General features: G+C 42.7%; 1 long non-coding RNA gene across 3 annotated transcripts in view; it reads left to right on the top strand.

Moving 5' to 3' along the window:
* LOC133270439 (uncharacterized) overlaps window positions 1-27,674 on the top strand; it is a 127,098-nt gene that overhangs the window by 6,836 nt on the left and 92,588 nt on the right. For all 3 annotated transcript variants that reach the window (XR_009743773.1, XR_009743774.1, XR_009743772.1), the window contains exons 2-3: window positions 2,667-2,827; window positions 2,988-3,092. This is a non-coding gene — a long non-coding RNA (uncharacterized LOC133270439). The remainder of the gene's footprint in view (window positions 1-2,666; window positions 2,828-2,987; window positions 3,093-27,674) is intronic.

Below are 27,674 nucleotides of genomic sequence, written 5' to 3'. Positions count from 1 at the left end.
GCTGCTTGTTCCCTGTAATGGCAATAGCAGCCTTACAGCAAGTCTACCTGAAAGACTGCTTATTTAATGTTACCACACACACTGAATAGGTCTGCTGGGCAGTTTTCCATCCCAATCATTTTCTGATAGAAAATGGCCTTTGCAAAATCAGAACTTGTCCTGCAGAATACTACAGTTTTGCCAAAAAGCTTCAGTTTAGCAGTGGGGAAATGGACACGACAGCTCCTGGCTGCCCACTTTGAAGCCTCATGATGCAGTTTTTACTCTTCATTGAGGAAAAAAATGAGATCAATCTTGAACATTTCAAACAAAAAGGCCTTCAGGGGGCTTGAAAATCCCTCCACACAAATTCATTTCCATTAGGTTGGTTGTTGCCATTTGACTGCTTGTTTTGTGCCCCTGTCAGGATGATTCCATCATTATTTTGTAGTGAAGGTGGCTTTCTTCTGGAAAGGGAATTCCATTTTCAGCCACCTTTTGTACTACAGAATTGTAACTAACGGGGAGGACAGGATAAGAACCAGAGAGGTGGGGTGGGAGTTAGAGGATATGCTTGGCCAGGGTAAAATTAGTTTACCTATATGGCAAAAATGATCTTTTGGGTAAGATGGGACTATTTTCCTGTGGAACTCAGTTGGTTTCTAATTGATTGCATGGAAAGGACACTCAGATGTGTGGAAATCAATGCTTGTATGTTTTTATACTTTCAACTATTGAACAGGTCCCAGTTTCAAGCTAAATATTTTCAATCTCCTGTGTTTCCCATTCTCATGCTAATCAGTCAGTTACCTTGAATTCTATTCTGGCACGAATATCTGAGTTCTGAACAGCAGAAGAATGTAGGTGCCCAATAATCATTAGGAAACACTAACCCAGAGCACAGTTACATCTCCTGAAGTGACTTGGGCATTTCAGTCCCTGGGAGGGGACTGTGTGTGTTATCCTGCTTTTGCTCCCATCGTGATCTCAGTTACATGATCTCCTGCTAAAATACAGCAGGTTTCACTTTGATGTCCAATGTGTTCTATAGTTTTATGAATGGCTGTATCCAATGTCTTATGAATAATGCCATCATGAAATCCATGCAGAGTTACTGAACAGATTGATCTATATTGTAGTGTTTCTGAAGCTTATTGGAGAAACACTAACTCTCTCAGGGCTGCCTTGTATTTGACATTGTTTATGCTGGGGAAACTCCTTGGAGACAAGGAGCAAATTCCTCTGGGATCATGCGGTCAGATCAATTTGTAGAGCTGTTTCCATGTTTTCTGATGCAATCGAGTGTAACAATGTTGTATCCCAGTAAACATGGAAATGGAGCAAGGAAAACATTTCTCAATCGACTTCCTAAAAATACAGCTCTGAATGGGGAGGGGCTCAAGTTTTATTCCAGGAGCTCATTCAAGCCCTCATCAGTTTCCACAGTGTCTCAGATTTTACTTAGTCTTATATTTCATGTACTTACAGATTGGGAAACAGAGTGTTACATGGGCCAAATGCCCATGAGCGTGACATGCTAGAACCACTGTGCATCCAGATGTACATATTCATGGGTGGAGAGTTGCCAGGCCTGGCTGGAAGCAAATTGAGTGTTTGGCAAAGTGGGCAGATCATCAAGGGGATCCTGGGAGGAGCTGTCTTGAATTGCCTTCTCTGACTTGGGGTTTGAATATTGTAATGCTTCCTTCTGTAGGAGGGGAGGAGAGGAAAGCGATGTTTTTATTGTGTTAGCTTGATGTCTGTGATGTATTTTGTCTGGGGTTTTGCTTAGCTTTAATTATCTTCCCCTCATTGCTTGGTTGCTACTGTTGAGATGGAACCTGATGAAATACAAGTTCTTAATGTGTTCCTGGAGAGGAGGAGCCGAATTTACCATTGTGCAGATGAGGAGCAGCAGTTAGATGGGGATGTAAAACTCATTCACGCTGTTCCTATGCCTGTGTCCCTCATGTCGTAGGACACCGTATTTAAAGACTCGCCTGCTTAGGACCCTGTTTCTCAAAGACTTGTTCACAAAGTGACATTGAGGAGCCTGGCCATCTTGTGGGTAAAAATAAGTGCTCTGAGTGAGCATCTGTGAGAGCTGTTCATGCACAGGATGCAGACAAGGCATGAAGCAATTGTGTGCATGTGCATTTGTGCCTGCCTTTTACACCCACAGCTTCCAGAAATTGGGTCCTGAATCTTTGTATGGCTTTACCTTTCCTCTCCACTATCCACATATGAAGAGTGGTGTTAAAATGCTGTAAGAGAACTGTTTATCATCATTGGCACTCTGTTGCTTTTATGTCTGTATTGAACTTTGTCCTCCGTGAATATACCCCCAAGTGGCTTCAGGGACTAACTTATTCCAGCAACTGTTGCAGTGAGACATGGTGAAGAATAGTCCATGCCGGTGGAAATGGGCTCAGTTAGATGTATAGCAGCAAGGGGTATAACTGTGTTAGTGAAGGTGTATAGAGCTTTGTTTCCACTGGAGTTGTGCCTCAGCTTGCCCTTCAGCAGGCACCTCACCATGTAGGAGTGGATTCAAGCACACACAGGACCTCGCTGCTCAGAGCTGGGTCCAAGGTCTCAGCCGCAGCACAGCGCTCTTGGCCTCATCACATTTGAGCACAGCATCTGCATCTGTTTTCTGATTCCGCTGCTTTTGTTTCTGTTTTCAGGACACTTGAAAGAACATCTCCCAGTGGCAAAGATAAGAGCCCATGTCCTGCATCCTGTGGCTGTGCATTCTCAGCCACAAGAGTCACTACAGCCCCTTTCCGGAGGGAGGCGATTTGGACAACGCCATCCGACTGATGCGGCTGATCCAGCTTTACCCGAGGTAATTATGTGAAGTGACATTCAAATCTGAGCTGTTTTCCTAGACACAGAGATTATTACATTATGAAGAAAGTACACGAGCTACTTTCCTCCCCTCATGTCTTTAGTACAGTCTAAAAATAGCCTTAAGCATTTGAAAATGTGCCTTAATCTTTTGACAGGGAAGTGGATGAGGTCACAAGACTCAGAAAGGACTTGTTTGCTGTCAGGAGGATGGTGAGCTTGACACGTCAAATAGAGCTGAGTGCTGCTGTGAGGAGAGAAAGGTAGGGAAATGGGGCCCAGCATGCCCTTCTTTTCAGGTTTCGTTTTATACATCTTTGGTGCATGTGAAAAGCTGTGTGTTAAGAACCCTGTTGTCGATATATAGAGGGCCGGATGTGATGGATCAGCTGTTCTCTTTTCAGTATAGTAAGCTGCAAAAAGCCTATAAAGAAAAGACAAAATGGTATATTTGAGCACAAAAGCCAAATGTAGACATGACCGGAGTACAGTTCTGCTCTATTCCTTGTGACTGCTTGTTGTCTGCATTACAAGTAATTTGGGATTTCTCCTTCCTGGTGAGCCTGCTCCAGATCAAGCTCATTCTCTTTGGTTTTGGGAAATGTGTTTTCTTTGTTGGCATTTGACAATACCCCAGATCTTGGATCTCCCTTATTACTAGAGAAATGCTAAGGGTATATAGCCAGCGATTGCATGGGATAAGTGTTCTCTGACTTCTCATTTCCTGCTCTTACATACTGGACCCAGGCTATCACAGTCAGTCATGCATGAAACACCTCTCTACAAACTTGCAGCCCAATAGGAGCAGTTCTATTACAGGTCTATTATTTGCATAATTGGGTGCTAACAAAAATAAAGCTAACAAATTGCTGATAATTGCAAAATGTCAACTCTGTTGGGAGAGGTCAGAGGTGGAATAGAAGGGTGAAGTCTCCAGGTGTGTTGAGGTCAAAAGTGACTTGTTATTGAGGGGAAACTTGTTAAGTGTAATAGCTATCAGAAGAAACCCAACTGAATAATGTTAAAACCAACCAAATCTTTAGTAACGTGTTGCTGCAGTACTGCAGGAGAGGGGGACCATTGCCAACGTAATTGGTTCCTCACGTGTTACTTAGAGGGGGGCTGGAAAGGGGCACTAAAGAGAACTGTGAACACTTGTTGTGTAGCAAGTGGTACATGACAACTGCACAGAAGGACTTCACCCAAAACATGTTATAAAGTAGAATGGAGGTCCCAAAATCATTTTAGTGCTGGAACAAACTGCAAGTGGTTTCCCAGAAAACTCCACATGGCACTCCAGATGGCTGGGAAGAGTTGCCTGAGTTAAGACTTGAGAACGTGAGGGTCAGAAGGGAATGAACTTGCACTGATGCTTTGGAGCGATCCAAAGGCTATTGCATTTAGGTGGCTTCTTCCTAGCAAAGCTGCAGAGTTCCCTGGTATTTTCATGAAAATGAAGAATTATGGACAGCCTGAGGAAATGCAGTTCTTTTTAAAATGGCCTCAGTTTTAACTACAGTGCTGTATTGCTTCAGAATCCTCTCAAGAACTTCCTTATGTAAGTGAAAAACTGCCTCACAAATTGTCGGTGTGGTTTAAATCAACTTCAGTGCAGTCAAAGGTATATGTGCTCCCTCAGCCAGGGGAGTTGGAGCTATCAATAACAGTATGTCAGATAAACTCTGAGGGCAAAGAGAGGACTTTGCTGGGACATGACTTTTTTCATTCTCTCAGGGATTCTCTTTCTCTTCTGTCTTCACTTGCTTTTATATCTTTAACCATACAGCAGCCAAGGCAGGAGAGGAACTGTCTGACAAAGGTTTCATTGACAAGAGTGTATGATTTTTGCTAGAAAGCACTTCCTTCTCCACTGAAGGCTTTGAAGTGTCGTCTTTGTTCTTTCAGGCTTGGTTGTTTTTTTTTTTTTTCTCTTTAAAAATGATAGACAAAATACTTGAAAGTTATCTTTTGGTACAGGCAGAGTAACAGGAGCAGCAACAGAAACCCGTCATTTAAAAAGGTATCATCATGCTAAAATGATGGATTTGAAATACCATTTCTAATCCTTGCTAAGAAAACACCGCCTTAAATAATTGGGAACTGCTGGTTGAATTTTGAAAACATGTGTAATTTACTCTTCAAGTTGTCTTCTTCCTTCATTGACTATGTCAGTGTGCCCTATCTGCTGACTCTGATCTTTGTACCTCTTTCATGTGGCTTGGGTTGACTATCTGCAGAATGGATTAATAGAGATGAACTCCTTTGTAACGTACATTGAGTCACCATCAGAAGGTGCCATTGTAAGGCAAGGGATTATCAATGTAGTTTGCTTTTTAGTATTTGAACAGTGTGGTAGATGTTGGGTTTCTAAAATCTGGTATCCTGGTTGGCTCAGTAGCACCAGGTAACCTCTTTCACATCCATGCCAACCTACATCCTAGATTCTACATCGTGAGACCTAAAACTTTGATCCTGTCACTGCAAGCGCATGGCACTCTCATTGCAGTTCATTTGGTAACTCCACACTCCCTTTGTGTGCAGACCTGATTCTCCATTGCTGAGTAAATGGAAATTTCACTGTTCACTTCATTGGTAGTAGGGTCAGATCTGTTTCAGACTCTTCAGGATCAGGCCCTTAAAGTTACAAGTGAGGAGAAAGACATGCGATAATACTGCCAGCAATGAAGTTACTGTTCTAATAATTTCAGTTCAGTCAGACCACAGAGATCAGCAAACCACCAGAGACTACTCCCTGTGGTCTGACACTATAATCCTGTAGTGTAACATGGCTGTGTTAACCTCTTCTTTTTTAATCTCTTCATTAACTCACTTTTTTAAAGTGTTAAAAATCCGTGATCTCCAGGTTGTTATTGTCCATCAAAAAGGGCTTCCCTGGCATGGGTTGGGGAGGGAAAGTTTCTTGGCACATAAGGATGGATGATTACAGCAGCGCAATTCCTTTTGGTGCTTCCAGGCTTAGCATCCAGATGAAAAGTTATTTGATGTACTTAATAGTGCCTGTATCCAAAGCACAGCAAAGCTTATACTAGGTGAGATAATGAGGCTTTTTATTCCCTCACCCCACAAATCAGTATCTCTTCTCTGTGTATTTCTGCAGGAGAGCTTGGCTCTGTCTTTTGCCTTTTAAACATGGCAGGCAAGAGAAAAGTGGACTGGAAAGATGAGTGGAGTAGCAGCAAGATAAGACTTGTGTTAAGGACACTCAGACCCGCAGTGAGATGACCTGCCCTGGCCATTCCCACTAACTTGCTGCTTGGGGGTCCTTTCTCTTAACCTGCAGAGGCTGAGCTGATAAACCCTTTAAAGTGATTAGGATAATTCAGGGAAATTGTCACAATAACACCATAAGCTGCCCTCATGTTAATGCCTTCAAATAACAGGCTAATTCTGCCTCTTCAGCCATCCATGTGCACAGATGTACCCCCCATCTCCTGTGCGTAACAACTGAGCTGGGTGGAATGCAATAAAACTGTGAGGTTTCAACAAAGGTTTGCCCAGAATTTCCTAAATATTTTATAAAAATAATAATAAAAAGGAGTATTTTTAGTGGTGGCTGTTACTGTTGGGAAGTCCATCCCATTTCTGCTGAGCTGAGTTTTCCTTAGCTTTCATAACTGGGATAGTTTAGAGGTCAGTCTTTATGATCTGTAAGCGATCACAGTTGCTGGGATTTACAGGAGGGAAAGATAATTTCTTGCCCCCTGTCCCTCCTGCTGCTCCTCCAGGATTGCAGTAGCAGTGTCCTAGAGGAAATAAACCCCAATAAACCAGCCTAAACAGTGGGTTTTTTCAAATCCCCATTCTTAGCATAAGCAATGCTCAGCTGGAAGCCCAATAAACCCTTTGAACCGGTAATTTGCGCCCATTCTTTTAAAGCCTTTTCCCATTTTAAATATTAGTATAAAAGGGGGATTTGAGGAATCAGGATCGCCAAAGCAAACATTTGACACACTGTTATATTAGATTTATATAATATAAAGCTTAGGCACATGAGCCCATGTGGCTGCTGCTGTTCTGCAAATCAGTGCTTACGTCTGCAATAAGGACAAGTTTCTCTGTCTGTGTGTGGATGTGCTGCTCTGGAGCAGGAGGAGGATTGTACCACATCAGTGTGGCAACACACTGCAAGCAGAGAATCCTCCTATTTGAAGTTCTGCAGGAGACTGACTAATTCCTATCTTTCATCATGAGAATAGTAACACTGGGCCACAGACAGTGATACTTGGATGCTGTGGAAACTAACTGGGCTGAAATGTTACTTTGGGTTCTGTTTCTGAGAGGACACAGTGTGATAACCACATTTCAGACCCAGATCTGCTACGTGTGTGTTTAACTTTATAGCCCAGAGCACATAAAGCTAAATCCCCATGTGTTTCTAGGACTCAGCTCCTGGATCTTGGAAGCAGAGAGATGGATGTAAAACTTCTTGTAGTAATAAACAAGTAGTTTTGTGTGCAGAGGGTTTAATGAAAGCTACTTTTCAACATCTCTTCCTCTCTTTTCCTCCCTTTAATGTGTTTTCTGCTGCCATGGGGGTTGGGGAGGCTTCTCTTAGCATTTGGGAGCTGTCTCCCCTATCTAATTCCCTGTTTCATGAAATCTGTTAGAAACCTATCTTTCATGTCTTTGATAGATTTGCTTGAAATTAGTCAGTGATTAAAGCTGTTTGGGATAGAATGGAATGGAGAAGAAATCCGTACAACTCTAGTACATAAACCTTGTTTCTTTAGGCATCCAGCTAAAACATTTAACATGTCCAAGGTGAAAAGCAGCATGCTGGTCTGATGCTCTGTATTTGTCATCTGTATTTGCAAATCCAACACTGTAGCTTTATGTTTCTGCTGGAAAGAAAAACAAACTGAAAACAATAGGAGAAACCACAGAGCCTTGCCTGGAGTTGAAGGGTTTCTGCAGAGACAGGGCTGGGTCTACTGTGGGAATTAAGCAATTTCTTATGCACCAGTTATAAAAGGGCCAGCCCCAGTACTGGGACTGTGGTTACATGAGAGCTAGGGCTATCTACTTGTGTTGCTTGGGGGAAAAGAGGTGGACTTGGTTTAGTGTCTTCTTATCACTGCTGACCTCTCTGCATGTGTTCAGTCATGCACAAAACACGTCTGACAGGCAAGTACAGGTACTCAGACTCTTTAATTGAGTTCACTTAGTAGTTTCCAAGCTCCCTGCTCATACCTGAAGTGGAACTCTTAATGCAGTCCTAGTGGAGAGTGAAGATGGGGAAAGATCTAAATACATTTGTTCCTGAAGACAGTATTTAGAAAAAAGCCAGGAGTACCTCAGAGGAGGAAATACTGTTTTACAGGGGAATGGCTGTGGGTTTGTGACTCTTCAGAACAAGCGTTAAATCCCTGAGTTTAATGAGTGGTACCGAAAAGCACTGTCTGTCTGCTGTACAGGGACTATGCCATGGCTTCTCAGCAGCACGGATTTCCCTGGGAATTAAAAAGAAGATATAATGGTCATGGCTATGCATGCATGATGCTGCCACAAACCCCCTTGGAGCTACCATTTATCTCTTTCACCCATCCTGCCTCTTCTAGGCCATGTATTTAACACTTTCCATCTCCTTAGCAGTCGCTGCAAGCATGGAGGAGTCGAATGGAAACTGGATTCACAAGTCTGTCACTGTTTTCCCTTTGCTCGTGGCATAAATCAAAAGGGAAAAACCCCTCTGTTAGCACAGAGCTCAGGTTTGTTTATTTTTTTGCCAGCTGCAACATGCTACCCTCTTAGGGGATCACGTCAAACCAGCCATGGTTTAGGTTGGAGTGACACGGCAAACCCAAACTGCAGGCCTGGCCCCTCGCGATGAATTACAACCTTGTCAGGAACCTATTATATATATACATATATACATACATCTATATATTTTTTTAAAATTAAGGTAGGGTTTTTATCAAATCAAATACCTGCACACTAAATTATATTGCTGGTGCCAGCCTGACTCTCCGTCTCTCTCCGCTGCTCTCTTTTCCTTGCATTGCGATACAGGGGGGTTTGTTCCAAGGAGAGTGCCTGGTGAGGTCCCGTGCTGCTGTGGGACTGCTGTTTGACCTTCCCACTGGTTTTGTTTTGAGTGTTTCCCACAACATGTCCCAGCGCTGTTGCCTTAATGATAAAAATATTCAGAGTCCAAGAGAGGAGGCCTGGGGTGGTGGGGGAGAGGAAGGAAGGTGAATCAGTAACAGAGTGCAGCCCTCAAAGCTGTTTACTCCTCTGTTTGCTGAAACAAGTTTGTTTTGTTTATTAATAGGGCTTAAAATGCCAAGGGGAAAGTTTAAGGTGAACTAAAAACTCCTCTGGCACAGAGTCTCCTTTTGTACTTACTAAAATCAGTTGGGTGCTGGCTTTGCCCTTTTTATCCATCCTCCTCCCTCTGAGGAATAGATGCTATTGTTATTTTAGAGGAGGCCATTAAGCAATTGAAAGCAGTAAAAGTTCACTGGAGGTCTGTTTAATCATGGCCCAGCAGTTTCTGTAGTCGGATCCTTAAGCTACTTCAAAATAGTGCACACAATAATTTAAGACCTACTTTAAGAAGCTGTCAGGCTGTCAACTCACCATCTTTTCCATGTTGGCAATAATTGTTATGAGCAAACATCATCTTTTGTGCAGAGCTCTGCATGCAGTGAGAAGATGCTTCTGCTGTAATCTGCAGGGAAGTTACACACAGGACAACATTGAGCAAATCAAACTGGTACGCAGCATCCCTGTGCCTCATAGTTTGATCTTGTAGAGTATCCTCATGAGGGGAAGAATCTCTACCTGGTTACTGGCATAAAATCCTTCCTTTGTGTGCTTCCGAGGAGCGTTATGGTTTGGGTTTTATAGACTTGAATTCAGAGCACACTTGGGGAGGTTGGGTAGAAAAGTTTTCCTCGAGGGGACCTTCACAAAGCGTGACCATTTCTGTTCAGAGAACATAATGAAAAACTCTCACTAATCCTATATCATGCGTGTCTGCACACTGAGCTCGTGCAAGCTGAAGGAGGCTCGTGCTTGCAGGATCAATTGCAAAGTTAATACAGGGGGATAGAATACACCGGTGCCTGAGCACACAGCGCTGCAGTAACTCCAGTCTGTGTTCAGGCTGCCCTGCACTCAAGCATTTGTTACACAAGATGAGATGGTGAAGGAATGCTTTGGAGGAAAGGCCATTGGAGAAAGTGCCTATGCTGATGGGTACATGGAGGTAAAGAACAGAGAAGGATCTCAGAGCAGAGGGGGGTCTGATGTTCTCGCTTTTCTTTGCAGCTCAGGAAGGGACATTGGATTTTCATTATTTAAAAGCTGCAGAGGAAATCCATGACATTCCTTGAGACTTCAGGTTGTCAGAGATGAAATAAGCTGAAGTTAAGATAAAAGGAAAATAGAGCTGTGAGACGGGAAGGAGATTGATCCTAACAGAAGAGACTGGATGTGTTAAGATGCTCTGTACATAGCTGGAGGGGGGATCCATTTCAAACAGGAAAAGCTGCAACATGGCAGAGGTGGCAGAGGCATTGAGATCCATTTCTGATGGTTTGGGCACTTTCAGCACTGGACCCCAGTCTCTTGCTCCAGCTGTGACCAACTCTGCCCTTCCGAGCATTGATCTCAGCACCCTAAAAGCCAGGCTCAGTCACTTTGGGTCAGGCTTTTATCACCTAAAGAGGAGCTGGTGAGGTCAGAGGCAAGCACTGAGATTTAATATGTCAGGGAATCTTAAGGCAACTAAATCTAGCAGGTTTATGATGTTTCTATAGGTCTTATCTGGGGACAGAAACATATTCCTCAACATCTGGGGTCTTACACGATCTCTCCAGTAAGTACATCTCTTTCAGGATAGGGCCACCTCCCAGCCACGCTGCCTGCTGAGGGCACATGGAATAGGTCCTGCCTAACCCCTCTGTTTCTCTATTGTACTCAGGGCTCTCAAGGGGGGTGGAAATCAGTCACTGCAGGAAATAGCTCAGAGAGAAAATGTTGAATGTGTGTAGTTGTTTAATTGCATTAGAGCCTTATTAAATAAAGGTACAGGAGAACACAAAGGTGGCCTGCTTCTATTTTTCATGCAGATATTATGGAAATTTATGTACCTGATTATGCCAATCTTGTGAACCCCTCAGGTTTCTGAACAGTTTCCAAGCCATCCCCTTTACTCGGTGGGGGATACTTTGTCGTTTTGTTCTGGGTTTGGAGGGGGGCCTCCTAGACCTCCAGTGTGTGTCTGTGTATGCAGATGTGTGCGCTCCCTTGCTTTCCTGCAAGCCATGGACTCAATCTGGCACTGGCTTGTCTGGCTGGTTGAAGGAAAGTGTGTTTCTGAGGTGAAAAAATTTGCCTTTTAAATTTCTATGTAGCTTATACCAAGATTATAATTCATATCCAGGGCTGAATACCAAATGACCCTGTTATTCATTTCCACAAATATTCTGAAAGGCGAAGAGTGAGGCAAGGGAAAATACTGGCCTAAATCCAGTGCTGTTAGAACCCAAAATCAATGGCATTTATATGAAGGTTGGATTTGGCCTCCTCCATCTTTCCTTTAAAGCTATAGATTAACAGAATATAAATATTACATGATGCCCCAGAGCTGCACCAGCAAATCTGCTCAAAGACTCATCTTTCCCTGTTGAACAAGGCAGATATTGTAAAATGAAGTCTCTGTGACAAAGCCCCCATCTCCTGGAATATCTCTTAGTGACTGTGCTTGATGTTGTATGTTGTGAGGTACTTGTGAAGACTAAAACTTGGAGGATGAGCTCTCCAAACGTGAAAAAGAAGCTCCTCTTTGACAGCAACAGAACAATCCACAGTGGCTATTTACATGATACATCATTAGTAAAAGTTTTCATCACACTTAGTCCTTCTGGTTCCATACTGACAGACCCATGTGTTGTCCCAAGAATTTTCCAGAACAAAGAAAGAAAAGGAAATGTGAATCTTATTGTAAGGGAGATAAACCCACTGGAAAATGTGCTAAAGATCTTTCAAGGATCTTGCAGTCAAACAAGATTTACTTTGCCCATCTACTGTGAATTATGGTTTATTTCCACTCTGTTCAATGTGGTGGGCACTATTATGGGAACAACCCAAGGGGTTTTAATCTTTATATGTGACATCAAGAATGCTGCATATTTGTGCTGGATCAGATGCTAATGGGGATTCTTGTTGAAATGCTGAGCAATGGGGTATGTCCTTGCAAAACCCATCCCACCATCAGTGTTCTTCCATGCCTGGAGCACTGACCAGTGACAGTCTAAATCATGAATCCCAAGGAGGTGATCCAGCAAAATAGTGGCAAAGCATATGTTTAACTTCCATTTGGGAATTGTTGCTCTCTGGGATTGAACGTTTGAGATAAAACATATAGGTTTCAGCTGGGTCCCCAGGGACGCAAAGTTAGAGTGCTGTAGAATACCTATTGTGCATAAAGTGTGGTTGTTATTTCTCCATTAGCACTGCCAGTGCTGGAGCTGGCTGTTAGCGTGTCATTCTCCTGACACATCATTAATAAACAGGTAATTTCATACCTGATTTCCACAGAGTGTCATGCTGAAAACCACCTGGGTTTTGGTTTTCATCAACATTTACAGTGAAACATAAAGAAAGGAAGACGTGGACTGGGAAGTGCTGATGTTTGAACCGGGACTGCTTGATTGAGTAATGGATCCATCAGGTTTGAGCGAGCAGACACACTGGAAGGAGAAAACATGTGACAGGAGCCTGTGAGGCTCCATACAAGCTGATTGTTGTGAAGGAGATTCCATGCTTTAGCTTCACAGTTGGGAATCTTTTACTAAACAGGGATCTTGCCCACTCTGTTGCTTCAGTAGTATATGCATTGATCCTTTATTATATCTTATCCCACGGATGTGGAGAGCAATTTACTCCCTTTTGTAGCAGCTTATCATGTATTTGAAGACCTGATGTGTGTTCCTTCTGTTTTTCCTTAGTGCAGCTGAATCATTCCAGTTCCTTCCTCTTTCCCATGTGTCATTCCACAAAACCCCTGACCTGTGCTCACTAATACCAATGGATTTTGTCATTGATCCTTTTCCAGAAGTGCTTACAGGAGTCTGCATTTGCCAGCAGGTGTCACCATACGAGAACAATAACATCAAGCTCTGGAACGCAACTGTCCTGCAGGAAACGAGGATTCTGTCTCTGCAGTTAGCTCTAATTTTGCCTCCCATTGAAACTCATTTATTCCAGAATGACTTGGCACTATCTTAGAAAACAGGTATGTCCTGAAAGCAGGAGAACCCCAGCCAAAGGAAGACCCACCAGGTTTAGAAATGGCAAAGTTATCAGGGGTTTTGCAGTGGTTGCTGGCTGGTGGCAGGTCAGGCTTTTGAATAGCATTGGCCTCCAGGTCTAGGTGTCCTATAAATGCACACTTCTTGAGGGTCCAGCATATGGCACCTTCCCTCCACGACCTGTTTCTGGTGCTGAAGCACTGTTTATAAGTACCTTGATCTGTGTTTAGTAGGCAGAAACATCTTCAGATACAAGCATTTGCGCAGCATCTAAGGGAAACACTTGTATTTGTGTTCTGATGCCTAACTAATTTTATTGCATAGATACCCATGACATAAGTGAGTTTCTCACTGTTTTCTGTCTCTTCCTCTCTTGTTCATCCTTAGCTTCCCGAGGCATTTCAGAGTCAAACCTCTTCCAGTGCCCCCAGTTTGCACAAACCAGTGTGAACAAGTGTCTGTTCAGATGCTGTGTTCTGATTGACAGGAGATGGGAGGCTTCAGCAAAACCTGGTTGTTTTCCAGAGGTTCTACATGATGTTTTGCTATGGGGACAGGGCAGTGATACACATCAGTAACTATGCAGAGATGCGTAAGGGTGGTTCTGATGAGTTGGTCCTTTTTGTGCAAGGATGGGTGTCTGCAGTACAACCTGCATCGCGTGAGCTGGAGCAGCCCATTGGAAGGGTTTGATTTTTCTCTTCTTGATTAAACCAGCAACCGCTGCATAAATAGTGGAACTAAAATTTGCTGCAAACAGAAGGATTAGTATTTAGCTCTTTATCTAAATACACTCCATTCCCCCATCTCCCCTCCCCAAAATAAAATAGTGTTGTTTGAAATTTCCAGGGAAGCTTAAGGCCTAAAGCATTGGGTGAGATGTAAATTTCTTAAAATATTTATCCATCCATAAGTGGCTACATATTTGACATTATTATAGGGTTTCTCAGTGTTCCATTTTATTAAAAAATATTTATTTGGTTTCTAAGATTACTGCTTCTCTGACCACAGAAAATTCAATTACTGAAAACTGCAGCTATCAAATTGGTTGAAAATAAATAGCCTTTTATCCAGACCTGGCATGGGCTGGTTTACTTTTAATACGTAGCCATAAAAAAAGAAGCTCTTTCCACAGAGAGCTGGTTGGTTACAGAGCAAGAAGCCAAGGAATACTTTGCATCATCAGGTTTTATTTAAAATAAGGTAGGGAGGGGGGTACAAAATAAGTCGTTATGAGACTAATTAGATGTTCCTTTTGCTCTTTTGTTTTAACAAGTGAAAGAGAATCTCTCAAGGTGTTTCTTCTGTTGGGATAAGCAAGCCTTGTATTCTTGTTCACTCGGGTGAATAGCTACGTAGGTAAAGTCCTAAATGCTTTGTCATCTCCTAAATTTAAGGTTTTAAATCGGGGATTGTCTTTGCAAATGGCAAATAATAGAAAGTAGTGCTGAAAGAACTAATTAACCTGGTAGGTTGATTAATTGTCTTGCGTCTTCAATGATGTAGATTCCATCACATCTCAAGACAGTGTGCTGCAGAGATTTATTAATGAAGGATGTACTCGACTGTAGATAAAGGCTTTAACATCCTTTATCATATACAGGAGATGTAGTACATTTATGATGGATGGCTGGCTCATACCTTCAACCACAACCATCTCTCTTCTAACAATGCTTTTGCGAAGAGGTGATAAAGCAGAAGGGAGCAAATCTTGTAAGAATGACTCTCATTTTCAGCTCTTTCCAGGTGATCTGGGCTAAGACTTCTCTTCCTCTAATTTGTTAAATAACCATGTTGCTTTTTGAGTCTGTTTGCTTGCCTGTAAAGTCCCTTCTGCACCGTGTCTGAAGACACTGTGTCTTTCAGCTGAGGTCCAGTCAGCATCAAAGGCTGGAATGTGAAACATCCCTGTCCTGTCGTATGCCAGGAGTCCATCGTTAACAGGTCCTGTTAGCAGGCTGGCAGGCTGCGAGCCCCTGCCTTGCATGGATCAAGGATGCTTGCTGAGAGACAGCCCTGCAGCCCCTGGGTAGGGAACAATGTGCTCCAGGCAGACACCCTGCTCAGGGCTCACCACAGAGCTGTCTGTCCCAGCACCAGGATGAAAGCTGGGAGATCAAAGCTCAGACGAAAGCAAAGGGAGATAATGCAGTGGGCACATGCTCTTTCCAAAAAATGCTGCTTTTAAAGGGAGGCTGCCTTTTTGCCAGTAGAATGAATGCCCATTGCTTAAAGGGGAGTTAAAGAGATGAGATTTTTCTAAGAGAAAGAGAAACATGTCAGTATTAAAAATCTCAGGTTTTATTGCTTTGGAAAGACATCTGAATTCCCTAGAAGATGTGTGGGAAAATTTGTCAACTGCTGAGATGGGTAAAAATATTCCTGTATCTCCCACTGGGCAGAGGGAGAGAATCACAGTTATAACCATTTCCTTGAAAACTGGAAGCGCTTTGTAGTTCCTGTTTACCCAGTTTGTCATCCTTTGCAAATGCAGGGGAGGAGGATTACCTGTGGGTCTCAGCTAGAGCACGTGGGGCAGGACAGCAACCCAGACCTCTTCCGTGCTTGTCCCCTTTAGGTGGCACGTTTCATTTCCCCATCCCTCAGTCTTTCCAGCTGTTAGATAGAGATATTGCAAAGGGTTATGTTGCAAAGGTTAGTAAAATTAAATAATGCTTGGAGAGGGCTTTAAGAAGATTTTGTGAGGAAAAGACTCACTTAGGTTTGAAGAATAGCTGGCTGCTTTTCCATCTCTGTGGCTTTGCAGGTCTGTACACACACGTCCCATTGTACACAAAAGCCACTTATTTTTTTAAGCCAGTTGGTGAGTGTATTATATGACATCGAGTCATCCAAAGAGATTGCTTCAGCCAAAATGGCAGGGGAGAAAAGAGGCTGAGAACCTACACTTTAATATCTTTTCTGATGTGATCTCCCAGTTGCATCAGGAGGCGAAGTCTCCCTGAGGTTAAAGTCTGATTGTGTGGAAGATAATACACAGCAGCGGTTACGGCACACTCGCCTTGCCAGGAGGCCTTTCCCCAGCTTCCCTGGAGGTGAACCAGCTCCTATTGTTTCCTGCCCAGCCTGCTAGCTACAATGCTGTTGAAATGTAGTTTATGGATAAAATGTAGTTTAGGTATCTGTAATGGATCCTGCACTCAAAGCCAATAGAGCGGTAGCTTAGCCATCACTTGTCAGCCCATAAAATCTGTGGTTACCTTTCTTCTCCTTTTTTTTCCTTGCCTTTTTTTCCTTCTTTCCTCCTTCTTAATGTCTCCTGAAAAGCAGTAAAACACAGCAGAGCCTGCTGTAGTCAGGTAACTTATCACTCACAGCAAAAAGCTCCCTGGAAGTGTGTTCAGAACACTTGTATATTTGTATCTATTTTGAATATCTGCTTCTAGATAACGTTGCTTTGCTCATCTTAAAAACTCTGCCTTGAATAAAGAGCTTCTTTGGAAGCTTTTTCAGTGTGACTTGGTCCTGCCTTGGTGGCAGATACCCTTCAGGTTACAGTATTCATTGCGATGCGTACAAACAACACATTGACTCCAGCCCCACTTTATATTCTCACTAAATCAAGGTAAAGCTTTTTTAAAGCCCAATTCATATTCAGAAATTTCCCTGTGGGTGTGAAGTGATTTGACAGAGGCAGAGCTCACACTGAGAACCCTCTAGCCCTGCGGCTTCAGAGCAGAGAAGGGAAAAATATAGCCTGGGGTGGGGACCGGAGTTAGAAATAGTTTAGAGGACCCTTTGGTGGTGGATGCTGGGCTTTAATTCACGTCAGAAGAGGCCCAGCTATCACACTCCACTCATCACAGATTTATGCATCTCCTATTAATGCTTATGGATCTCTTGCTGAACGTAACCCTTCTTGATTGTGTTCTTTTAGCTGATCAAAGACTGTTATAGTTGTAAATATCCCTGTGATATATTAAGGTTTTCCTAAGTACTTGCATCGATGGAACAGTTGTCAGGGTACTCATGAAGTAATTTATTTGCCATGTATTAACAAGTTTCTGATACGTATTATTAGTTTTCTATGTTGTATATACACATAAAATACATATTTTAGATAATGAACAGTCTGTGCTTTAAAATAACCAGCTGATGAATTCGTATGCCGAGTATGACCACATAGAATGAAGCCATTTGTTGTCATCAGTATTGCCTGAAATGCAGGTGTAGAAGATTTGGGCTTATACCTAAATAAAGCACGGCAAGACTTTGATCTAATGAACATCATGATGTCACAACCAGCTCTTTGCTGTTAAGAGCTTAATTCCTTCCTGTTAAACTGTTTTTCTCCAGTCTGAAGTTACTATCTTAATGACGGTGAAGGCTGCAAGTGGGCATGGATGGGCATCTCATCTTTGCCCCCATTGAAATTGCCTCGGTGGGCTCAGATGTGTTCCCCTCCATGCACCATTCAGGCAGCAGCTTCTCTCCTGAGTCTAACGGTGGAAATGATTTATGTCTGTTGGAGAAAACAGCTAATTTCAGATTGCTGCCATTAATTGCACTCTCTTTTATAAATAGAGCTTAAAAACCGAAGGTTTTACATTATTCCCATAGAATTCCATGTGCAATATTATATTACTGCATGCTTAGGCTGGGCAAAGGCCTGAGGTGTCTGAGCTGAAGCTTTGCCAAAAGCATCTAAATTACAAACTCAGTGTCTCCTTTTTGCCTGATGCCTGGAAGCGTCATCCTCTGAGGGCAATGCCAGTAGATGGGGTTTTATTTTAGGACACATCTGAATTGGTTTAACGTTTAACTTAGCCACTGCTGGTAGAGAGATCTTAAAGTCTTGATAGCTCATTCAGCATTTGGATTTGAGCGTTGCCAAGGGTGGAGCAGGGCAGGAAGCTCTGTGTCTCTGGTGATTAATGAGGCACATTCCCATAAGGTCCCGTAGCCTAGGGAGATCTGCTACAAGAGTCAAAGCCCCTTGCTGGGGAGATAAAACAAATGGAGAAGCTGGCACTTCCCAGAGCTTTTGGAAGGGTAATCCCGTTCTTCGGCTCACCACGTCCCCCAGGTGAGCCTCCCTGCTCTGCTTTCCTGGGAATACACACGGCATGGACAGCAACCAGCATTTAGAAACAAGTGCACCCACAGGGAAGGTAGATGTGAAGGGAATACAGATGGTGCCCAAACCACAGCGTGTACAACTTGATCAGGCTCCAGACCTCAAACATCTCTAATTTAAGAGTTATCCAGATACAGGTTTTTAGGTTTGCTCATTATAGAAATTAGAGACTCACTCCAGCCTTCAGACGCTGGTCGGAACACTGGTAAAGACCACAGCGTTCAGAGAGATCTGGACCAAAGGTGTTAATTTTAATCCATTTTTAGAAAGGCATGATTATTGCTGGCATGGCTGTTCTATTTGAAATGTTTTAATTACCAGAGAACAAACACTTTTATACAGTTCCCATAGCAGCTGAGCTGCATGTTGGAAGCCAGATACTCTGGCCAGAGATAAGGTTGCTTTTTCTGTGAAAGCAGGAAAAGGTAAATGTACGGAGCACTTCATGAAATGCTAAAATTATGGTGCAGTGTCCATTCTGTCCGTCACTAGGAATTCATGCGGAATTCCGTTGGAAGATCTGTAGTTTAGGTACAAATTTGGAGGGGTTGTTGCTGCTTTAAAGAGCATGCAGATTATTTCACTACCATTCCAAGGCACATTGTACCCAGCCAAGTCTAGTGTCGGGTTACAGACCTGAAAATACAGAAACTCTGTTCTGTAGTTCCTTAGTATAGGATTGAGTCCCTTGTTTATTGAGGATGATTTTCCTTTATTTCACTGAAAGCAGCAGTGGGGATGAATGCATCATGTGGGCTGGTTTCACAGTTTATGTTACTCCTTCGGTGTTTGCCTCTTAGTGTGAGGTTAGACAAAGAGCCCTGTGCTATATGATGTAAGTGAATGGATAGATGAGAAAGGAGGAATTTGCTGTACCATCTAAGCTAACCATTCATAATTAATACATTTTTCATATTGCTGAGATTGGCAGTATTCTCAGGGCAGTTGAAAATGCTTATCCTCATTTTCTGTCTACGAAATAATAGGGTTCTTTTCACTTTTATATTGAATGTGATTACACCTTCAGGAAATCTCAGTCATTTCTGTTAAGATGAGCCTGTGATATTAATGTTGTTAGAATGACGAGATGCATCGATTGAAGTATGTAGAAGGATGGATAATAATCTGGATTCCATTTTATCTTCTTCATTTTTCATAATGTTTTCTGTAAAGCTTGGAGCACAGCATTTGAGTCTTTTGTGGTAAGAAGCACAAGGAACACGGCTTGCTCAGGGCACAGATGGAGTTTCCAACCAACAGCAAGCAAGTTTTGAGTGCTAACTGACAGCTTATTGTATATAGAGACCAACGGCTGTGAAAGTGCTCAGGCCAGTAGTACTGGTGGAGGTAGCCAACATTTCCAGTATTTATCTGGACATACAACAGTTGTGGAGAATGGAAGGGAAAAGCTTCCACGGGCATTTCAGTTGAACAGGATTTTCTTGAGATCTTTTCTGTGTTTCTGACAGGTTTGAATGGGCACCAGCTGCTATCTCAAAGCCGCAAGCGTTGTAGATAGCCAGGTCCAGGCAATTCCCTTTTAAATAGGGTGAAGCAGGGAAAATAGAACTGTGTATTAAACTCTAGTATTAATGCAAATGTTTCTCCAGGAATCTTACTGGAATTACTTTAGAGGAATGAACCCTAAGGTGTGAATTGAAGGTGGGCTCTTGGTTTCCTGTTCAAAGAGAAACAAGAAGAGGTGAAACTAAAGAAATGTAGGAATTTAAGTATCAGGAACAGAGACAGCAAGTTTCTTTCTCTTCCAGTGCAAACCAATATAATTTTATGTCTGCTTCCAGAGTATATCACAATCAAATTTTGAGGAGTTTTCATGGAAGTTTTCCAGCCTGGAAGTACAGAGAACGATGGAAAAGGGGTGATGAACTCTCTAATAAATCTGTCAGTAGGAAAGACCCTTGAAAATAATATGATTCTTCACTTTCTCCAACTACCACATCTCATCTTTTAACAGTATAAATAGGTGGGTTTAAAACTAGATTTCTCAACTGAATACGTTAAATTTGCTGGCATAAGATGCCAGCTTTTGACATGAGAATATAGGACCATTCATTAGATTTACAGTCTTGAAGTCCATATTCCCTTGAAGATTAAACCTTCATTAAGTTCCCCCTTTTTTCCCCTTTATTTCCTGCCTCTTGCTCACATCACACTATAACTTTCATAAGCACTCCTGGGTTTATTGCTTTAATAAAAACAGCTTTGGTGGAGGTTTAAGGGCACTTCAGATTCTCTAAAAACCTCTTGGAAATTCACCCCTAAATCAGTAATTCAACCTTCCTTCCCTATCCCCTCGTCTCTGACCATACATACATCTTCGTTATGATGCATCTAGAAGAAGGTAACCTGTAATTTAAACAATTACATCAAGGGTTTGATTTTCTTCTTCTCTCTTTCTTTTTCTCCACCATTGTTATGACTAGACAGAGGATCATACTGAGTACATTAGCCAGGCAGTGACTCAGGACACCTACTGCTTGGAATGCCATTGCGCTCTGAAAGGAAAGGGATAAAACCGTCTCTCCTCCAGCCCTGAACCCCACTACATAGTCATATTTCTGCCACAGAAATACTTTGCTGTCAGCTCCAGCAAGGCAGCGTTGGATAGCTGCGGTAGTTTGTTGTCAAAATGAAAAATGGTTCAGTGCAAAAGGTCTCATTGCTGGGATGCTAACAATCAAGGAACACTAAGTCAAGCATTTGACAAGGAACTTTGGTCTTGCTGTTAAATACCACTTAATATTGTCCTGCCCGATAATCCCTGCTGTTTAACAGCTCTGCAATCATGGCTCAGGGATGGCATTATGCCTTTTCTGGAGAGAAAAACTAGGCCATATGTCATGCATTTGCCTGCAAAAGAGAATACGTATCTTTTAATATCCAAGGAAAATATAGATGGTTCAAAAATAGGACAGTTGCAAACATATTATAGTCTTGGTTCGTCTTTGGAGTTTGTGTCCAAAGCTTGAGCGTTGCAGTTCCAGCTGAGGTTAGTTGTAGGTGAGAAGCTGAGCAACTTCCAGTCCCGTCCTGTTGGAAGCTTGTATGTGCTGCATGCAACCTAGGAACAAATAAATGCATCCCAGCCTTTATTCAGTGGGGTATAAGTGGGAAGTTTTGCTGTTATCACCTGGTCTCCACAGCTTTTGCCTTAAAAAGAGCTCCCTTACGGTATGTGTTGTATTTTCCAGTTAAGATTTGTTGCTTTCAGGCCATGACCTCCCATATATCCATTCTTTAACTGGTACCAAGTTCTTTCTGTCATTTTTCTCATTGCCTTTCAATGCTTGATCTCGAGTCATCCAGCCACCAATGAGTCTTTTCCCTATTTGGATGTGCCTTGCTGATGGTTGAGTTCTATGTGCAAATAATAACCTTTGCTTATGTGGTTTTAGTCCTGTTTGATTCTGTACATCTGCATTATGACTTGGGGAATGTCTGATATGAAGGCATTCTTCACAAACGTATAGAAAGTGTTGTGGCAGAAGATGAATTGATTATTGACCTGGAAGTCAACAGGACATTTCTTTGTATTGGTTTGGCTACAAGTCCTAGCTGGAAGTGGGAATAATGATATTCACAATGGGGAAAAATAAAATAAAATAAAATAAAATAAAATAAAATAAAATAAAATAAAATAAAATAAAATAAAAATAGCCCCAGACCATAGGAAAGTTCAGTGTGCAAAACTCAGCATTGTTATTAAGCATTTATTTCCAGGAATTGCATAGCTAACAGATTAAAGTAGATAATCTGCAGTAGCCAAATAGAAAATGGTGATAATGATTTTCAGGGAGTGAATGACTGGAAGGGCAAGAAGCTGAAGCAGTTATGGAAGAGGTTGAAGGCAGCCTTTGGAGAAAAGAGTAGAGACCTGAAACAGCTCAACCTCCCCTTTGCGATGCTTCTGGGACAGTTTCCTCCTGCTGAAGGGATTGAACCCAAAGCTACACCAGGCAGTTTTCCTAGTTGCTTGCTGTTCCTCCATCATCGTGCTGTCAGGGCAGGCCTATTTTGGGTACCATTCTGTTTACATATCGACCCCAATGAGCTAAATAACCATGTAAAAAGGCAAGGAAATTCTGGAAGAGATGGCTGATGGCAAATATTTTTCTATGCTTGATGTGTCAGCAGGGTTCTGGCAGGTGCCCTTAGAAAAATACAGCGCACATTTCTGTGCATTCAACACCCCCTTTGGGAGACACTGTTTCCTCTGACTGCCCTTTGGGTTATGTTCAACACCTGAGGTGTTCAAAGGAAAATACAACAACTGTTTGATGGTATGGAAGGTACAAAGGTTTGTGTAGATGACATTTTGATCTGGGAAAACCAGTGGAGGAACTAGGCAGTGGTTCCTAGCAGCCTTGGAAAAACCAGGAGTTAGGCTACAAGCTAAACCAGCAGTAAAATAAGTTCTGTAAAATGGAAGAGAAATGTGCATAGCGAGGGGAGTGTACATCACAGCAAGCTTGCAGCCGAGTTGTCCACGGTAGGTGAAGAAGGAATCAAAGCTCTCTGAAGTGCACAGAGGAATCTGTGCCCAGCCTGGCTGCCTGGGAATGGGAGACTTCAGGCTGACCCTCCCTCTTGGTGTGAGAGCTGCCCATCATCCTGGGGTGGGAAGAAGGGCATTTATCTGGGTAAAGTACTTTTGGAAGGCTTTATCTGGGGAGAAAAAATGCAAAGAGCTCTTCAAATCTGTTAAGTCTCACTTCAGAGAGCAGTAATTTTTTAAGTTACTAAAACAGTGGGTAAGGTGAAGGTCTCATACAATCCCCTCGCTCTTTGTGAATATACTCCCATGCATGGAAAATAATGGGGAGACCTCTGCTATTATTATTACTATTTTGTGACATTATTGCACCTCTCCTTTTAAGACATTGCCCGTTGTCATGATTGGAGAAGACAATGTGTAAACTCCCTCTAAATGGAAAATCTGGCTTGTTGGACCCAGTTCTGCCACAGTAAAACTCCTTTTTATCTGGACTTTTCCCAAAGCTTGTGCTTGCACTAGATGAGAACAGGACTTATATAAAAACAAAGCAAGTTAAAATAGTTTTCTCTTTGGAATTTGTCATGCTGGAGCATTAGATATCTCTGTTCTGGGAACAGGGTAAGCAGTGAATCACTGATGATTTTGCCATCAAAAGAAGTAAATCATTGACTGAAGGAAGTGACAGAATTTGTGGTTTTATTGTGATCTCTCTTGAAAATTGTTTTTTTTCTCTTTTAGTTCTCTAAGTAGGTGAAAGTGTCATATTTAGAGTGAAGAGAAGGCTCGTCTTTATCCAACAGCTATTCCTGTGCAATGTGTACATAGCATCCGGGGGGGGATTTTGTTTGTTTCTGTCTTTACAGTGATGCAATTCAACCCCATGGGCTCCACAGGAGCTCGGTTCTATTTCAAGTATCCTCAGCTTTATGAGTAAGGCAGCGCCTTCCTTGCTCAGGAGCCCCTGAGGGATAGCTCTAAATAGGGCTGTAAATTTATTACTGAAACTCTGCAAGGAAATGATAGTCTGCCAGACTGAGCAAACCAGCAGATACTGTGTCAGATACGTCATATCTTGTCAAACAGCAAGCACATGGCTACTGGGATTGTGTTTCCCTTTGCTGTGGATATAAGCTGGTCCCAGTTGTTAGGACGGATTCCTCACCCACTTTACATTCAAGGGATGAAATGGGAAAGAGAATGGTTTCAAGATTCCCAGTGCTAGAAGCTGGCTCTGCATGTTGGAAGCATCTAGATTAAGTGACAAAACGGGGGGGGGGGGAAGGAATTGCCCCCAGGGTCTTACCTGAAAAAGGGTTTTGTCCATTCTGGGTATTCTGGCGTATGTGTATGTGGGAAGGAGGTGATGAGAAAAGATGGAGAGAAAGTTTCGCTTGAAACTGAAGGCAGAGGTGGAAATGCTGTTTGTCAGCTCAAGTTGGAACTGGGCAGTACTTGATGCATGACCAGAAGGGTTTTTCATATATCCTCACTCTGCAGGTGAAACTCCTTTGTGCTGGGACCTGGGTGAGTGATGGTTTGGATGGGATGTAGCAGCTTTAGCTACAAGTATTTCTGGTAAATCAGACCGGCCTGCTTGGCCTTTGTAGATCAGGATCCACCAGCTTTCCAATTACAGAGGAGCTAAAGCAGCAGGACAAGCAATACCAGTGGCATTTCTTGTCCTTTTTAGCTAATAATTCCCTAAATAGTCAGTTTCAAAAGGCAGGGAAGCCAAAAAAGCTCCATAATCTGAAAGCTAAAGCTCCAAAATTACCTGTATGCCTACAGCTTACCTCAAAATGCTAATCACTGAGGAGCCCTGCATTTAGAAGTAAGCCTGTTATTAAAAAGGCACAGTGGTGTTCTAGGGAGGCATAAATAACCATTACCATTTTCCCCATTTCTTCTCTGGAATGGATGGTACATTAGCAGATCCAGGTTTATTAATGGAACATGGTTACAAGCCAGTTGAAATGTCTCACCCTGGATTAAAAAATGAGGTTTCCAGGATCACTCTGGATTTAAGCCAAAAGCTTTGCCTTTTAGGTTGTCAAGTCAAAGGCATTTATAAGCTCTTCTTGTTGTTTCCGTCTCATTTGTATCATGAGCCATGGAAACTGATGGTACTTGAGGATGTCAGACCAGTGGCCAGCCAGGATGTAGTGGAACTTTGTCCTCAATTCTGCTCCATCAGCCTCTAATCTAATAGGGCTTGCTGTTGAGGAATGCTCTGCAAAATTCTTGTGGTGTAAGAATAGGACTACAGAATAGTTAGTAAATCAGAGATCTGGGCTCCTGTGCTTAAGTCTTTCATCTCCAACTATTCTATCCTCTCATTTTTCTCCAAAGAAACAGTAGAATACTTCATCCTGTAACCCCTCAATAAAAGAAAATCAATTTCTAGACCATTCCAAATGCTTTCTCTGGGCAGCTGGCTGTACTTCTTTCCCATCTGGACAACTGACTTAAGCAAAACCATTCAGCTCATTTTTAGTAGTCAGTTTTTCAGCTGAAAGTGATTGGATCTTTCTCAAAAATGATAGGAAACCCCAAAAGTGAGCTGGAATCACATTCGCAGCAATGTGGTCGAAAAGGAACAGCTTTCTCCCATCTTCTTTTTAAAGCTACAGCACTCTAAGGGTTGCTATACCCAGAATGGGTGTTTTCAACCCGATATTCAGGAGTAGATACGAGTTGAAACGCACTTGGACCCACTGAAGTTATGGGAGATTGTGAGCAGGTTGAGTCACCCAAATCACTCTGCACCTTGGGGTTTTCCTTTCCTTCACCAACAAATATAAACCTTATTATCCTGAGCTGCTTCCTGAACTGGCTCCTTTCCAGGTTTTTGCCTTGCCAAAATATTCGGCTGACTGTGGGGACGTTCTCCATATTTTAACTTCCTGAATTGAAGTTAATGGGACCCACCTGGCCTCGTTTGGAGATGAGTCAGCAGAAGAGTCCAGCCCATTTAGAAAGAGTCCTTGAAAGTCATGTCTAATAGGGACTGGGAGCCGGGGAGGACAGGAAGCCAGGATTTACGTCACTGAGGCTTAAAACTGCCTCTGCTGCAGCACTGTGGTAGTAAGTGCACTTCAGTGCTTTTTCCTGGGTTTTTATTGGAGTATTTATATATATATATATATATATATGTGTGTATATAACGTTTCCAATATCAGTTGCATTTGTGGTTGTAACTGTGTGAGTGGGAAGTTTTGTGTAATCTTTCATGCTTCACCTCCCGTGCAAAACTTACCTCTGGGACCAAAGACCCTGAGGTCAAGGCATGTCTTTGCTGATCATTTTGGATGATGCTCTGAGCTGCAGTGGAAATACAGATGGTCGTTTCTTCTCATCATGCCAAATGAAAGTGCTGCTGCTGGCTGCAGTTCTTTGGGACTGGGTTTAATACCTCTTGGGTGGGTTTCAGAGCCTGTTCTATAGGCTGAGGATAAGCCAAGCCAGTGGTACAGAACCCCTGCAGATGGTTCTTTCTGCAGTCAGAGCATTCATCCCTCTCCATCTTTCTGTTCCACTGATAACAAGGTTATTGCCTTGCGGAGCTGTAGGAAAGGCACAGAGACAGCATCGCAGTCACTTTCCCAGGCAGAGCACTAAGAAAAGAAGAGGGAGAGACAGGGTGTGAGAATTTACAATAGGTGGAGCTTGTTGTGCCGGTGGATGTTATGGAATAGATGCAAAACAAACCCAACTTGTGTTTCTTAGCTGATGTTATGGCTGGTAATTACAGCTTTGGCTCTTCCCAGAGAAACTGATCTAACCCCTCTCAGTACAGATCCATCATTCTACTAAGCAGCAAGGTCCTAAGTGGCAATCTTTCATTCACGCTCCTTCCTTTCTTCCCTGTTAACTGAAATGCTAAGGCTGAGCCAAGACTAGATGAAACTCTTCAAATGTGTACTTATGGTTTTCAGAGAATTCCCTACATCAGCGTTCAGTGTTTTTAAGGGAGAAGAAAACATAAGTTTGTAGGAAGATGTTCCCTTGGAGGCAGTGATAGTTTAACCCCCAAATGAACTTCCCTTACAGGAGGAATTAAACCCATATGAAGTGATTGATAACCAGTGTGAAGGAATTGTCTGTTTAAAGCCAGTTTTAAAACCAAGACATCTCGGAGGCAAACACAAGCATCTGCATGGTGCCAGGCTTCCCTCTGACAAGCAGGTTAATCTCTGCCCGCGCTGTTAAGGGCTGCCTGTGCCATGAATCCTGAATTCTGTGCATCCATCTCAAATGTTTCCTCAGCTCCCAAGCTGTGCCTTTAGGATTGTCCGTTCTGGGATGTGTGCATCCCTTCTGTGCTGGGCAAGGGGGATAAGGAAACCTGAAGTGCAAAGGGGGTGGGAGAGAAGGCATGTGCGAGAAGCAGCACACCTAACCCAGGCATCTGGGGAAGAGGGGGGCTTCTGCAGTCTCTCTGAGGCTTAAGAGTGACTAAATAATAACCTGTCTACAGAATAACTACAGTAACCAGGACCAGAGAGTAGCAGTTGCTTTTGTTTTATACTAGTAATGCATTGAGCAAGATCCTGAACATGAGAAGCAGGAGCATGTGCAAACACTGGGCTGTAAATCAGTGCAGAGTGCTACCTTCATTGGTTATTTTCACTGTACCTGTCAAATTAGCAACGAAATCCTGTGAAGTTTATAGCAACAGTTGTCCCGGAGGTAACTAGCCATGAGTGAATGTGAGTTAATACACATATGTGCAATGAGGCTGATCTTTGGTTTTATCTCAACTGGAGACTCGCAGGGGTGTTTTTCAGGCTTGTGCTGAAATGAAAGATGCTTTCAGGACCTTAATTTCAAACCAGCAACATTTTCATTTCCACCTGGGAATATTACAAATACCCAGGCACAGATTTCCAGACAAATCCTTGTTCCTAATTAAAAGCAACAATGGATCCCTCTGAGCTACGAGCTCTGCAAT

This window comes from Pezoporus flaviventris, unplaced genomic scaffold (assembly GCF_033815535.1).
Source record: "Pezoporus flaviventris isolate CSIRO_AGI_PZ_B2104156 unplaced genomic scaffold, CSIRO_AGI_Pfla_v1 ptg000020l, whole genome shotgun sequence".
NCBI classification, from domain to species: Eukaryota; Metazoa; Chordata; class Aves; order Psittaciformes; family Psittacidae; genus Pezoporus; species Pezoporus flaviventris.
Note: the sequence above shows the minus strand (reverse complement) of the source record. Positions and strands in the feature narration are given on the sequence as shown.